Here is a 14,983-nt window from a genome sequence, read left to right on the forward strand (position 1 = left end):
CGGATTAGAACAAAGGAGCTGGGATGTAATGATTACAATAAATGAAATCTTACCCTTGTGGTCATTCATGCGTAGTTACTTAGAACACGGAAAAAGTATGTACTATGAAAGTTAAAAGGCAAATTCAAGCAATTTAATTGGACGAAAAGTTGTAAGTATGTGCCATATTAATCAAGACAAGCAATCATCTATACATATACTCTATTTCAACATTGATATGATAAATAAGAAGAATTAAATTAAGTTATTTGGTAAGTTTGAATTTGATAGTCGGTCTTTCTGTAATTATGAGAGAATAGGATTTTCGGTCTTTTATTTTTGGCTAAGAAAAGTTTATATTATAAAGCCATTTAAAAAAAGGAGCGTTGGTAATCGCTCCAACTGTTATTCGGTTCGAGATTGAACTTTCTTACAATTTGCCAAAATAAAGATTTTACAAATTTTTTTTTTTTTTAAATATAATAAAAGTATGGGTCACCGTGCTATTTTCCTAGCATTGAGTCGTTAAAATTTTCTCAAATTTGGTTGAATTGTTCATGAAAAAACATATTTAAGTGCATAAAAAAACCTATGAGATAGAATTTTGAAATAAGTTGTGAGAAGATATGTTTTATAATATGTTTTAAGAGAATGAAATGAAAAAATGGTGTCACCGACCTTGTTTTCTTGCTATAAGTAAAAATTTAAAAAATCCATACCAGTTCAGTATATATTTTAACTTAATGAGTTATCTCCCCTTAAACGGCTTATTTAACAAAAAAAATCTAAAAACACTAAACTCATGAAATTTGATAATTGTTGAAATATTTAGTTATAGAATTAATCACCAGTTGTCTTTATATAGATAAAAAGTCTAACCAATAAATTGCAAATATGTCTCCAAATTTGTAGACTTGGGCAAATAACTAGACCGATTTTGTACTGGAATTGTAAAATCCAAGATGGCGGTTTATCATGAATTTGGTATGATTTCATTTGTTTTACTACATAATTTTACAAATCTTTATTATTTGCAAAGTCTTATGGGAGATAATCGTGATGTGTCTAGATTATGCTACTTTTTAGAAATGTTGGTGACATTCTTATTACATGTATATATACTCTATGTATCTGCTCCTTGGTCGGGTTGGTGTCTCTTAGACACTTTTCCTGCTTTCCATTCTCAATTTTATTAGAAAATAAGTTCGAATATTTCTTCTTTTGTAAAACCATATAATATTCAAGCCTGGTAATATAAAGATCTTTAAAAAGCAGAAGCGGTGTGTTAAATTTTTTTTATTAACCAATTAATTGTGATCTTAGATTGATCATTGCATCGTGGGACACCATAACTTGATTATTTAAACTCACTTACAATGCCATCTAATTAATAAAAAGCTTTACTTTTGAAAAGAAATTAACACAATAGTTTAAGTTATAGATACAATGGATAAGCGATGATTCATGAAAAACAAACCATTCGCCCTCTTGGCTCAACCTGCCATTTTCTCTCTTAAAACTCCTTTCTTGCAAGTTCCAAAATGGCTGCCATTGTCATGGAAACAGGGTGAAATTTTAACATTGACCCTATGGGAAAATACATTAAAGCTGCATCTTTTTTAAAGAATATAGCACCAATTCCAATGAAACTTTATAGATATGTAACATGGCATGTACCAATGTGCCACCTGTCTTTTGAAATGGTCTCCGTAACCATGGAAACATAAAAATAAATTAAATATTTCAAAATGCTCAAAACTTCATCGAAATTTACAACAATTTTGATTGGCATGCATAGAAGCGCTCTTTGACCTTGGAATTTTCAAAATGGCTGTCGTTACCCTGGCAAAGGGGAGGGTGCCATCCGTTATTGCTAGCAATTACAAATCTAGTTCTATTTTGTAGTTAGTTTGACCAAATGTTGCAACTATTTTTGTAGTTAGTTTGACCAAATGTTGTAACTTTTTTTGTAGTTAGTTTGACCAAATGTTGCAACTATTTTTGTAGTTAGTTTGAACAAATGTTGTAACTATTTTTGTAGTTAGTTTGACAGATGTTGCAACTATTAATCAATTGACGGCGAAGTGTGCTAAACGACGGAAACAAGACAGGTCAAAAACAATTCGTTAATATAAAATAAATATCTTTATATAAAGGTTCTCATACTAATATGTTTAAATACCCTTCATTTTCTAAATGTTCATATGACCTTAAAACTTTATTATTCACCTTGATCAAGGTATAAATCAATGCAGTGCTGTATATATATATCTTCTTTTATATTTCAGTTCAAAGATCAAACGTGTCGAATTTAAAAAAAACAAGTATATGTCTTCCAAAGTATCCAATGGCAGTTTGCTGATAAAATATATCCAGATCTTTCCCTTGATAGCATTTTGCTCAAGTTCTGAAGGTATTTTGTTAAAAGTAACATTTAAGAGTTGCAATTACTGATAGATAAAAAGGGAAATTTTAAGAAAGAAATTTGCATATAATGTAGTGTATTCCATCTTACTAAGTAAGATGCATAAAAATGTAGCATATATCAATCATGCATTCTTTTCTTTTAGTTTTTTAAATTGCATATAGCGCTTTTGCTGCTTTTCCATTTCAACTTTATAGAACATGTAATAAAACATTCAACTGATTATGTAACTGACCAACAGAGAATATATTTGTTTGTTGCTTACCACATAGATTGGATGTACTGAATGAAAATTAAAAGGGTGTAATATGTATCAAAATGATAATTTTTTCTCTTTCTCTTTACTTACAGTTAACGTTGTGTGGGAGGCAAAATTTCCAGCTGTTTTTGGCAATGTCGCATATCTACAGTGCAATATATCAGACGAAGTATCAAACTGTTCCAAAAAAACTCGTCAGTGGTATGGAGGTCCCAGACATCGTTCTCTCTGCTATAACAATAATTGTACTATTTCCAACAAATACGAAGTGATGAAACAATCAAGATGTCAGTACACATTGATGATTCGTAATTTTTCGGAGCAAGACGTCAACTGTGATTATACATGCTCGTACGGCGTATCACAGAAGCGACGAAACTTATCACTTGACGAACACAGATTTATTTGTAAGCAACTTATTTGTTTTCTTAACTGAAATGTATCCAATGGTATGTATGATTTATCGAAGTATTTTGTGATATTTTCATCCCAGTCTTTGTCGTCATTGGTTTGCATTTGTGCTTTAAGACCAAATATGAAAAAAAAATCAGTTTTTCCCTTTTTTTCAGTTTCTCCGGGTACATCTTCAATCAGAGATGTACTTGGGGTTTTGGTGTTTATTTATACTGATGAACCTGCCATTTATACTCTAGCAAAAACCGCATCAGAGTTAATATGCGAAATTCATTCCAAGTAGATTACAATGGTAGCATCCTTTTTCAATCATCTGTCCATATCGGAACATTGGATATGTCTGATGTGAAAATAAGAAGATTTGGTGTGATTGCCAATGGACAACTCCCCACTATGTTTCATTATCACATAATCACAAACTAATACATTGTCGACGCCACCGTCCCCTCCGCATACCTATGTCTCGCTTTTTGGCTACGTCAAGCGAGACAAAAACAAAGTTAAGCCCAATCAAATTCTTAAAGTAATATTATGTCCAAAAACAGTTTATACCTTATTTATTTCTATTTATAGTTTTTTCCTTGGGGATATTGATCCATATGGTGAACATTTAGAGTAAATCGTTTTATCATTTAACTTAATAAAGCCTGTAATACATGACAAAATATAAACTATAAAGTAGGTGACAGTACAAAATGCTGACACTAAGCTTTTTTTCTGATTGTTACCTAAGGAACAAAAAACCATTCCCATTCTGAAGAGGATGAGCAATTTTCAATTGATGATTTGTTTTTGTCATATTGTTATGCTGTCACACCACTATTTCAGCATATGGAAGTGTTAACCTCTCACAAACATATTCCAAAAAGTAAAATCACAAAAATACTGAAGTTAGGGGAAAATCAATTCGGAAAGTCCATAATCACATGGCAAAATCAAATAACAAAACACATCAATAACGAATGGACAAGAACTGTCATATTCCTGACTTGGTACAGGCATTTTCAAATGTAGAAAATGGTGGATTAAACCTGGTTTTATAGCGCTAACCCACTCACTTTCATGACAGTCTCATCAAATTCCGTTATATTTACAATGATGCGTTAACTAAACAGACACAATAGATAAAAGAGTCAAAATATGGGTACGACAGTCATCATCGTGTAACAACTTTAAAAGGAACAATTTAACAGAACACAAAACCATCTATCTACAAATACATTCATTGATTTGCGTGTCTGATGTCAGAAAATTTTATACGTCACATATATTTGTCGTTCAATGTACATACACACAATTTCAAAATTTCACATAGGCAATGTTAGCATACAACCCATTATCGTAAGATGCCTGTAACAATTCAATCAAAGAGCCTAGTTTTTTTAGGGGGCGGGGGGAGGGGGTACCGTTGGTTGTTGTCTGTCATTGTTTTTCTTTCATCATTTTGTCATTAAATTCTCCGTTGATGTTCTCTTTTAAGTTGTTTGACATGTGTTCTTGTCTTTCTTCTTTTTATAGAATATGGGTTTTTGACCATTTTTGAAGGCCGTATGGTGACCTACAGTTGCTAACATCTAAGTTATTTGGACTGTGGTGACAGTTGTCTAACTGTCAATTATACCACACCTCTTATTTTTTTTACATTGACTTGATATTCTGGTTATAATGTTCATTATTTAAAGAGGTTTGTATTATCTGTGTCCGCTAAAACGTCCTGTTTTAGTTTTGCCGTCACATGTAAGAGTAAAATTGTATATTCTAATGTTGAAGTATTTGCACGTTAGCCATCAGGCGGTCAATTACTGAATAATGGGTCTCCTGGCAAAGGCATTGCAGATACCAAGTGTGTCGCAATCTCCGTCGCAGAAATCATATTCGTTCCGTTCAATACTTCGTAACACTACACTCAATATGACCTTCATATTAAGTGCAGTATTGCGAAGCATGTATGGAACGAATATGAACTCTGCGCCGGAGATTGAATGTGTCGATGATAGACATATTTATCAGCGCTAAAGCATCTGCCATACGTGGTTTAGGAGTTCACTTGCACAACATACGAAATGACTTTGAAGGACAATTTGAAAGGACTTAAATTGTTAGATAAATATATAAATATACACAAAAAAAAACCTAGTTTTAGACTTTTCACGGTCTGCTTCCAACAAAAAACAAAAACTCATTTTTTAAGTGTGTTTTTTCATGTTGTGATGATATGCTATTGTTTCAGAAAAAGGGAGAAGAATTGGTTGTACCATTGAAACGTTTAACCCCGCTGCAAATGTTTGCACCTGTCCTAAGTCAGGATTCTGATGTACAGTAGTTGTCGTTTGTTTATGTAATTTATACGTGTTTCTCGTTTCTCGTTTTTTATATAGATTAGACCGTTGGTTTTCCAGTTTGAATGGTTTTACACTAGTAATTGTGGGGCCCTTTATAGCTCGTTGTTCTGTGTGAGTCAAGGCTTCGTTTTGAAGGCCGTACATTGACCTACAATGTATAATGGTTTATACTTTTATACATTGTTATTTGGATTGAGAGTTCTTGTCTCATTGGCACTCATTCCACATCTTCCTATATCTATGTAGGACACTTTGTAATTAATTTTATCATTTTTTTTCCTGTTTCGTTAACATTTTTAAAGATCTTTAGACGTCAACTGAAAGTCAAACTTTCATAGAGTTTTCAAAAACATTTTCCGTTTAAGGTGCTTGGCATTAATGATAAACTTCAGATTTTCCTTGTTTAGGTTGTGTTACATGCTTTGTATTTGAGTGCTCACTATCGAATTTAAACTGAATATTTCAATGTTGTCAACCAATAAAATGATAGTTTGTTTTACAAACCGTCAACTGATTTTCAGAGGTCGAGGTAACAGCTACTTAAAATGTTTCGTTGCAATTCCTGTTGACATGAAGGGTAAAAAGTATTGATTGATTAGGCAGCAACCATTTGATTTTCTGGGGGGGGGATATGTTTTTTTTTTGGAGAAAAAAATCATTTGTTTTTGAAAAAAATAGATTGTTCAGAAAAAAAAACATAGCCCCCCCCCCCCCCCCCAGAAAATCAAATAGTTGCTGCCTTAGTTGATGCTATAGCTAGTTCGTGCATGTTTAGGACGTTTAATAGAGTAGAAAATTACAAAGGTATCTAACGAAATCAGGCTTTTGTTGGATTTATTTGAAATCTCGAGTTCACGGTGTTTCAAGCAACGTGAATTTTTCGTGTGTATAACGAATTGGTTATAATGCAAACCGAGCCCATAAAGACTATTCATCCTGCCCAGTTGATAGTTTTGATGACAAACGTCTGTCTCTTATAACGAAAGAAAATTTAACATCAATTCTCTCTATGCATCAACCAACAGCTGGCCACATAAAAAATAATGGGATAGAAAAACTACCTCTAACATTAAAGTAAGTTGCAGTATTCATAAAAATCAGTTTAAAATCTTAATCATCCCAGTCCTTCTTGTCGGTTGCTAAGAAACATAAATTTCCTTAGCAACCAAGGAAAAATTTACATCAAAATGACCAAATTTCAATTATGAACAGCTCATTTATTATGGCAGATAGCTTTACATAGTTTATCATCAAGTGAACACCAGCATATGCTTTATAAAAATATATTTATTAAAGTAAATCATATACGGTGAAATACAGTATAGAATATCAGAGCTAAAAGCTATTTTAGGTACTGTGGATCTTAAGCAAAAGGAGTAAAATTCGTTGGTCCCTAAAACATTTTTTTTGCAGAAATATAGCCAAAACATGACTCACTACACTTCAAGATTAATTAGATAATTGACAAATAAGACAGCATGTGCTTTGAATATGGTCATCTTTATTTGTCTTTTATTTCGAAAAATCGGAAGATGGAGCAAGCTGTCTGAAATTGTAGATAGCAAAGAAAGTTTTACAACGTGTTTAATGATTTTTTTCACCTTTCGGATATGATGTTTCTTTCCCTCCTGAGAGACTGGATTGAACGTATATTTTAAACAATGCGGAATGATAATGGTTAGGTTTCAATATTACTATCGTAAACAAATATACTGTGTTCATGTGTCAAGTACTTTTTTTTCTTTTTACCCTTAACGCTTATAATTTCGAATTTTATTACTACTTCATTTGATAAAGTATGTATTTTTAGATGAACCACATGACGAAGATATCCATGAACAGAGCAAAGAAAACGGCAACATATTAAATTGGAAAATTAATATTTCAAAGATTTTTCCTACACCATCATGTGGCGCTGATCTAAACGTAAGTCGAGTAAATCTAACGCCTGTATAAACATGCATTTCGTGTATAAGTAAACCATTGCAAGAGTTTATTTAGAATGAACTACTTCTGAAATTGTGTTTTGTATTACAGAAACGCCAAATATCTAAAAAGTTCTGTAATGGCCTTTTATCGTGAAGGTACGGAAAATGTACGATTTGTGGCATAAGTAGCCTTTCAGTAGAGTATATTCAAACTTCGCATATTTTGTTTAACCAATAACTATAAATTTATGAACATGAACAAGACTTTGCTTCTTTTTTTTTTAAATAAACTTATATCCTACTCATGTGTTATAAAGCCATAAAATATGAGATAGTCAATTACCGCATATTTTTGTGCTCATCAACTCGTACATTTCAAACAAAAAAGGCTTAAACCTCTTTGTATATTCTCTAAACCGAAAGAGTCAAATACATGTAAACTAAATTTAACCGTCGCTGTACTTTGACTGAAACCTAACATACAATCGTTTTTATAAGAACACCAACAGTTCGACAGTAAAATTACTAGCATGATACCGTATAACATAACATCACCATAGAGATAAACTGGTTTGTTCTGATGTTTGTGTAAATAAAATCATTTGGCAAGTTATAATCCACTGTTACAAACCCTCATTCAAACCAATACAAACTTCAAGCTATAATTTCGGATATTGCAAGTCACAGACTTTTCAAGCCAGTTCGCATTGGAAAAGATGAAAAAGAGAAAAGATATTTTCTAAATCTTTCCTTTGCCAACAAAGGTCTCGATGGCGTCAACCTTGGCAATATCCTTCATCATAAATTAGTTCAATCGAAAATACCTCCTTATTTTAAAGACCAGTCTGTACCAATAATTTCTTATACCTATACCAAACCTATTGCAACTAAAATTTTCAATTACAAACGCGTTTTGCAGGATCTCGATATTGACGACTTCAAGTCTAAACCTCCTGATTGCACTTGTGCTAGTTCCCAATTCACATATAATCCCGCTGGCCACGTTATTACCGGTGACCTTAACATTGTTAATAACACTTCTCTACGAAACGTGTTATCGAAAGGTCCGAAATATCGTGAGCCTAAATCCATCAATTGGAAATACAACTTTAAAATTTTGATGGATTCAGTCGAGGATTATGCCAGGCAATGGGCTAAGCGCGAGAAGGAAGACGTAGACACTCTATCCGAATGGATAAAGGCAGTGAGGTCCTTAATACAAATCAGAATTAAGAAACTGAATGGGTCCATCAATGCCCATGCTACGTCAATTTTTAAAGACCCAAATGTTGCTAAACACCTATCCGACCTCCATGATAAATATGTTGTTGTCCCCGCAGACAAAGCCCCAAATAACATCGTTTTTGTCTGTAAAAGTCATTACATTAATTGCTTGATAAACGAATTAGGTATAGACAATTCACTTGGAAACTCAACATATACCCTCACGACACTTACCAAAGAGGAAATCCTGGATAATCATAGGTCTGTTCTTTGTTCCTTTGGTATTTCAACCAAAGATGAAGAACTGGATCTTCCATCACTGTATTGGATACCTAAACTACATAAGTGTCCTTACAAACAGCGGTATATTGCTGGGTCTTCCAAATGCTCCACAAAACCTCTTTCTAAATTATTAACATCCATTTTATCAGCAATCAAAGACGGGCTTCAAAGTTATTGTGAAACTGCCTATTCTAGAGGTGGCGTGAATCAGATGTGGATACTTAAAAATTCCAAAGATCTTTTAGAGTACATACAATCTAACTCTCTTTCATCTTGTAACAGTATTAAAACATTTGACTTCTCTACTCTTTACACAAGTATTCCACATTCCAAACTTAAAGACAAATTAAAAGAGTTGGTATTACTTTGCTTCATAAAAAAGAATGGCCAACGTAGATACAAGTATCTTGTCTTAGGGAGGGATAAATCCTACTTTGTAAAGAATCACTCTGATTCAAACAAAAAATTCTCTGAAATCGATATTATCAAGATGCTTGATTTCTTGATTGACAACATATTTGTTACGTTCGGAGGACGTGTTTTTCAACAGACTGTCGGCATACCAATGGGAACAAACTGTGCCCCTCTACTTGCTGACTTGTTTCTTTATTATTATGAGGCTGACTTCATGCAGGAACTTCTTAGGAAGAAAGATAAGAAGTTAGCAATATCCTTTAACTCTACTTTCCGCTATATAGATGACGTTCTTTCACTAAACAATTCAAAATTTGGTGACTATGTGGAACGCATCTATCCCATCGAATTGGAGATAAAGGATACTACAGATACAGTTAAGTCAGCTTCATATCTTGACTTACATCTAGAAATTGACAATGAGGGTCGGTTGAAGACAAAACTTTACGACAAAAGAGATGATTTCAGCTTTCCAATTGTGAACTTTCCATTTCTAAGTAGCAACATTCCAGCAGCACCTGCATACGGGGTATATATCTCTCAATTGATACGATATTCCCGTGCTTGCATTTCCTATCATGATTTTCTTGATAGAGGGTTACTGCTCACAAGGAAGCTATTAAATCAAGAGTTCCAAATGGTGAAGTTGAAATCATCCCTTCGTAAATTTTACGGACGCCATCACGAGTTGGTTGACCGTTATGGAATAACCATTTCACAAATGATATCGGATATGTTCCTCACGTCGTAACTACAATCCCCTTCCCTTTCATGAATTTGACCTACCTAATTAGACTATTTACCGGATTTGTAATCACATAAGCAACACGACGGGTGCCGCATGTGGAGCAGGATCTGCTTACCCTTCCGGAGCACCTGAGATCACCCCTAGTTTTTGGTGGGGTTCGTGTTGTTTATTCTTTAGTTTTCTATGTTGTGTCATGTGTACTATTGTTTTTCTGTTTGTCTTTTTCATTTTTAGCCATGGCGTTGTCAGTTTGTTTTAGATTTATGAGTTTGACTGTCCCTTTGGTATCTTTCGTCCCTCTTTTATGCCGTTTATATACTTGCTATCTTTAATGGTTTTTTTTCTATGATGTATCCCGGTAAATCATCCATATATATTTAGCAATCTAAACTTATTTCTTAATGGTGGCCTTGATCATATATTAAGATGTTACATCCTTTTTTTAATGTCTCCAAACTTTAGAAATCTTGTATTAATCATGAATCATCGAGGATATGTGCTATTACCGTAAACACGATTCAATTACTGAATGCAACTTTCATCCAAAATTACTTGCAATTGTTAAAAAAAAAAGGGAACAGTAGTACACCGGTGATTAAAATTAGAGAAAAAAAAATCTGGGTTACAACTAAAACCGAGGAAGCACGGGGGGACAGGTACATATATATACAATGTGAAGATTTATCTTAAAAAGGAATTACAAATTAAAAAAAAAACCCACATAAACTGGCACCAGGACTCGAACTATAACTCGATCTTAAATTAAAAATATAAATCATGGTAGATCAAATTCCTTGCAAAAATTGTGTGCCCTTTCATCTTTATGTTTTTTTTATTTAGAACTGTCCAAACTTATTTGTATTTAATTTGTTTAATCAGTCTATTCCTGCAATTTCTTTTTCAGGGAAAAAGTTTTACAGATCCTTTGCAAATTTCAGTTACAAAGTCCGGATTTTACTATACCGCAGCTCTACAAATACAACTCCCAGTGTCATCATGCGGAAACGTTTACGTTTATTGTTATCTTGGAGACTACAAAGTCAACATAACCACAAAGAATTTTAATAGCTGTCATTTGCAAGGTTTGCTAACTCTACTTACTGATTTAACCAAGCATTCATATATGAATTTCAAAGTTCATATAAATACAGTATACGGTCAAATTAATTGGCCTCGCTCATTTCACAATTGACTTTTATTGGCATACAAATGCTAAAGCCTTGATTTTACGGTTTTCTAAAAAAAATATTTTTGCAGTAATGAATGACTTATTAAAACGGTTTACATTACTTCTTGTCAATGTTTTATATCTGAATGCATTTTACTGTAGTATCCGCTGTACACAGACGTATTATAATTAAAGCTGAAACGGCCCAAAAGGGCCAAGTGAACTTTCTCATTCTTTGGCTTTTTTTCTTCGTCATTCGTTAGCTTTTTACAAAAATTTTCTGATCAGAAATTAGACCATAATTAGCCAGAGTCTTCATTTGGATATTTAGTCTAAAATATGTTCAGTGACCGCACCTGCCAATCTACATGGCTAACATGGCATAGCATATACATCAGCCTTAAACCTCGGTCACACCTTAACGGATAGCTCGAACGGACGCCTAACGGATAACTTTTTTTCAATCCGTTCATGTCCGTCAGACGTCCGTTCTTATCCATTAGACGTCCGTCTATATCCGTTGCATGTCCGTTAAGCGTACGTTTTATCCGTCGACGTCCGTTCTATCCGGTGGAAAATTTTGAGAATGTTCAAAACTTTGAACGAACGTCCAACGGATAAAATGTCCGTTGAACGTCCGTTAGGCGTCCGTTTTGTACGGTATTCGTCCGTTACGTTTCCGTTTTGTATCCGTCACGTGTCCGTTATACATCCGTTGGAGGTCTGGAGGATAAGCCTCGGTCACACCTTACCGGATAGCTCGAACGGACGCCTATCGGATAACTTTTTTTCAATCCGTTCATGTCCGTTAGACGTCCGTTCTTATCCGTTAGACGTCCGTCCATATCCGTTGCATGTCCGTTAAGCGTACGTTTTATCCGTCGACGTCCGTTCTGTCCAGTGGAAAATTTTGAACATGTTCAAAACTTTGAACGGACGTCCTACGGATTAAATGTCCGTTGAACGTCTGTTGGGCGTCCGTTTTGTACGGTACTCGTCCGTTTCGTTTCCGTTTTGTATCCGTTAAGTGTCCGTTATACATCCGTTGGAGGTCTGGAAGATAAATTCACCAACAGACTTCTACCGGACGTTTAACGGATAAAACGGATGAGAAACGGACTTCTACCGGACGTATAACGGATAAAACGGATGATGAACGGATCTGAAACGGATAAATGCCTATTGAAAATTTCTTGTGAGCTTTCAAGTATAAGGATGGATATATAAGACAATGTATTTTTAACTTATATACCGGAAGTGCCTATGTACGGATCAAAACGAAACAGTACGTATAAATTTATACCTGTGGTGGTCACCTTCTACACTTTTAATAGTCACGTGGAATTATAGCATGATTTAATCATGGGGACAATCTATTAATTAACCACGGTGCATGTGTTTGAAAAAAAAACATATAGAAGATATTGAATATATATTTGTTCAAAAATAAAAATTTTAACTGGTAGGGACCGACCATTTAACTTGAAGATTTTTTTATGCGGCGCGACAAATCATTTTTTTTCACATTTAACATTATTTTTTGTGGTAATTATCCAAGATAAGATTTTGTTCATCCTTAAAATTCAGAATCAAATATATATTTCCGAAAGAAACATCCCCCGCCCCATCTTCGTGTTAAATGTTCGGTCCTGGACTAATGATTTTTTTATTTAAGGAATGACTGTAATATTTTTTTCTGTCTATGAAGAAATAATATAAAAAAATTGGTGCACACTGAACAATGCGCGTAGCGGGTTATATAACAGTGTGCACCACATTTTTTATTTCGAATAGACAGAAAAAATATTACAGTCATTTCTTATAATTTAATTCTAAATTCCATTTTAAACCGTATAAAACCATGAAAAAACGTTGATGACGTCACGGTCACATGACTAAACTATGTCTATGGGCTGATAAAAAAAATAACGTCAGCCAATCAAGAAGATGCGTTACATCCAAAATAAAATTATTATTTGTCGCAAATTTCTTGTCCCTTACAAGAAATTTGCAACCAATAATAAAAAAAAATCAGTTTGACACCCCCATCCCAATTTTCCCCCGTATTTTTCCTATATATTATTTTATATCGCAGTTAAAGCGGGTATTGAACATCTATCTTTGAGGAGGGTATAAGCAGGCACACATTTGATTCTGAGGGGGCGGCCTGGCCGATTTAACCAGTCAGATTATTTATTTTAAAAAAAAATTCAACTGCTACACGCAAGATTACTTATTACACATGTATCCTTTTACTGTATAATAGAATTTGGAAGCCAGCATATTTATTATTATTATTTTCCTGGCCAATAAATTTATTTACGTGATCTGCAAGCTCCGATCCTAGAATCAAAGGATCGTCCACTAACCCCCATTTAGTATGCGGTATTGCTGGTATTATTTAAGATATTTGGTCAGGGGGGAAAAATTGTACGCCGAAAAAAAAATGTGGATCTTAATACGCTGGAATTATAAAGGTTTATTCTGCGAAAGAACACATAGTATATATGAAGTTTTCTGTTTAGTATTCGGTATTCGTTTTTTTCTTTTTTCCCTAAGTACAAAGAGTACAAGGAATTCCCCCCTTTTTTGTTATTTATCTCATTCTAAACAATAATTCGAATAAATACAAATTTTCAGTTAATTCTTTCTTAAGCTTTGCATGTATGCGCCCAAGGAGGGATCACTTCTTACGACGTTACGCACGGTATTGCGTCGCAAGACGTATCATGTATAATTGACAAATGTGACGCCATATAATAACTTTGACATTTTGTTATCAAGAGCGGAGAACCTACTCAATCGACTTTTATCAAATAAATACAATAAGCTGAAGAAATGTTTCAAAATTTATCATGTATAAGGCAATTAAGTGAGGATCGTTTTTATTTTCTGATCTGTAATGAGATGAAAACAAATGCAAATTTTTCCAATTTTATTTTGGATAGGATACATATATAGCAACCTTTAAAAAAAATCTTGCTTCCGGAGGGACACATGAAAACTAAAATATAGCTGAACATTTTTTTGACAAATTGAACATAAACACTCAGTATGGTATTTATTTCATAAAAATCGGTCATATAATTATTCAGCAATATTTCTGTTTATAAGGATTTTAGTTGAAATGTTTTTGTTTTTTTTTTAGATTGAACTCACTTTTGTCCAATATTTGTATGTGTCTGTGCGAGTTTTCAGACTATTTCTCTATCTTTTTAGCACTGATGGTTTTATTTTACAAATACGTATTTATTCAATTCTTTAAAAATTATTAGACCATTGTACCTCGGGTTCTAATCGGTTTCTTATCTATAAAGATGTTTTAGATTTGCGTGAAAACTTTTGTCCATAAGAAATTATCCCTCGGCCGCTACCCCCTTTCCCCTATGTCTAGTAAAGGGTTTATTCCTTATGTTTGTGTGTTTTTCTAATCTGAGTGTTATTTTGATTCAGTAGACCAATTTGAAATGAACATTTCCCGGCATCATTTTAACTGCATAAACAGTTCGTAAATAGTGAGTATTTGTATAAAAGATGCCACTGCGCACAAACGTCAAAATGACGCTCTTGGACATAATGGCTAGACATAGGGAATGCTTTCCGAAAAAAATTGTAAGGTCATCATGTTTGTGAAAACACCCGACTCATTTAGCCATTTGTATGAACTTATAGTTTGTATTTTATAAATATGTTAGTTTTGTATTATAAATGCACATTTAGTATTTGTGCAACATGTTTCACCTAAGGAATGGACAAAAATTACGTTTGGACATAGTGGCTAGACATTCGATTTTTTAAAA

The 14,983-nt window shown here is 33.6% G+C and overlaps 1 long non-coding RNA gene across 1 annotated transcript; it reads left to right on the top strand.

Annotated features, from left to right (window-relative positions):
• Window positions 1-2,269: 2,269 nt before the first annotated feature.
• LOC143066555 (uncharacterized) lies at window positions 2,270-11,098 on the top strand. The gene is made up of 4 exons (XR_012975667.1): window positions 2,270-2,392; window positions 2,756-3,070; window positions 7,230-7,345; window positions 10,920-11,098. It is a non-coding gene; the product is annotated as an uncharacterized LOC143066555 (long non-coding RNA).
• The last annotated feature ends 3,885 nt before the right edge of the window (window positions 11,099-14,983 follow it).

Source organism: Mytilus galloprovincialis, chromosome 3, assembly GCF_965363235.1.
Source record: "Mytilus galloprovincialis chromosome 3, xbMytGall1.hap1.1, whole genome shotgun sequence".
Lineage (NCBI taxonomy): Eukaryota > Metazoa > Mollusca > Bivalvia > Mytilida > Mytilidae > Mytilus > Mytilus galloprovincialis.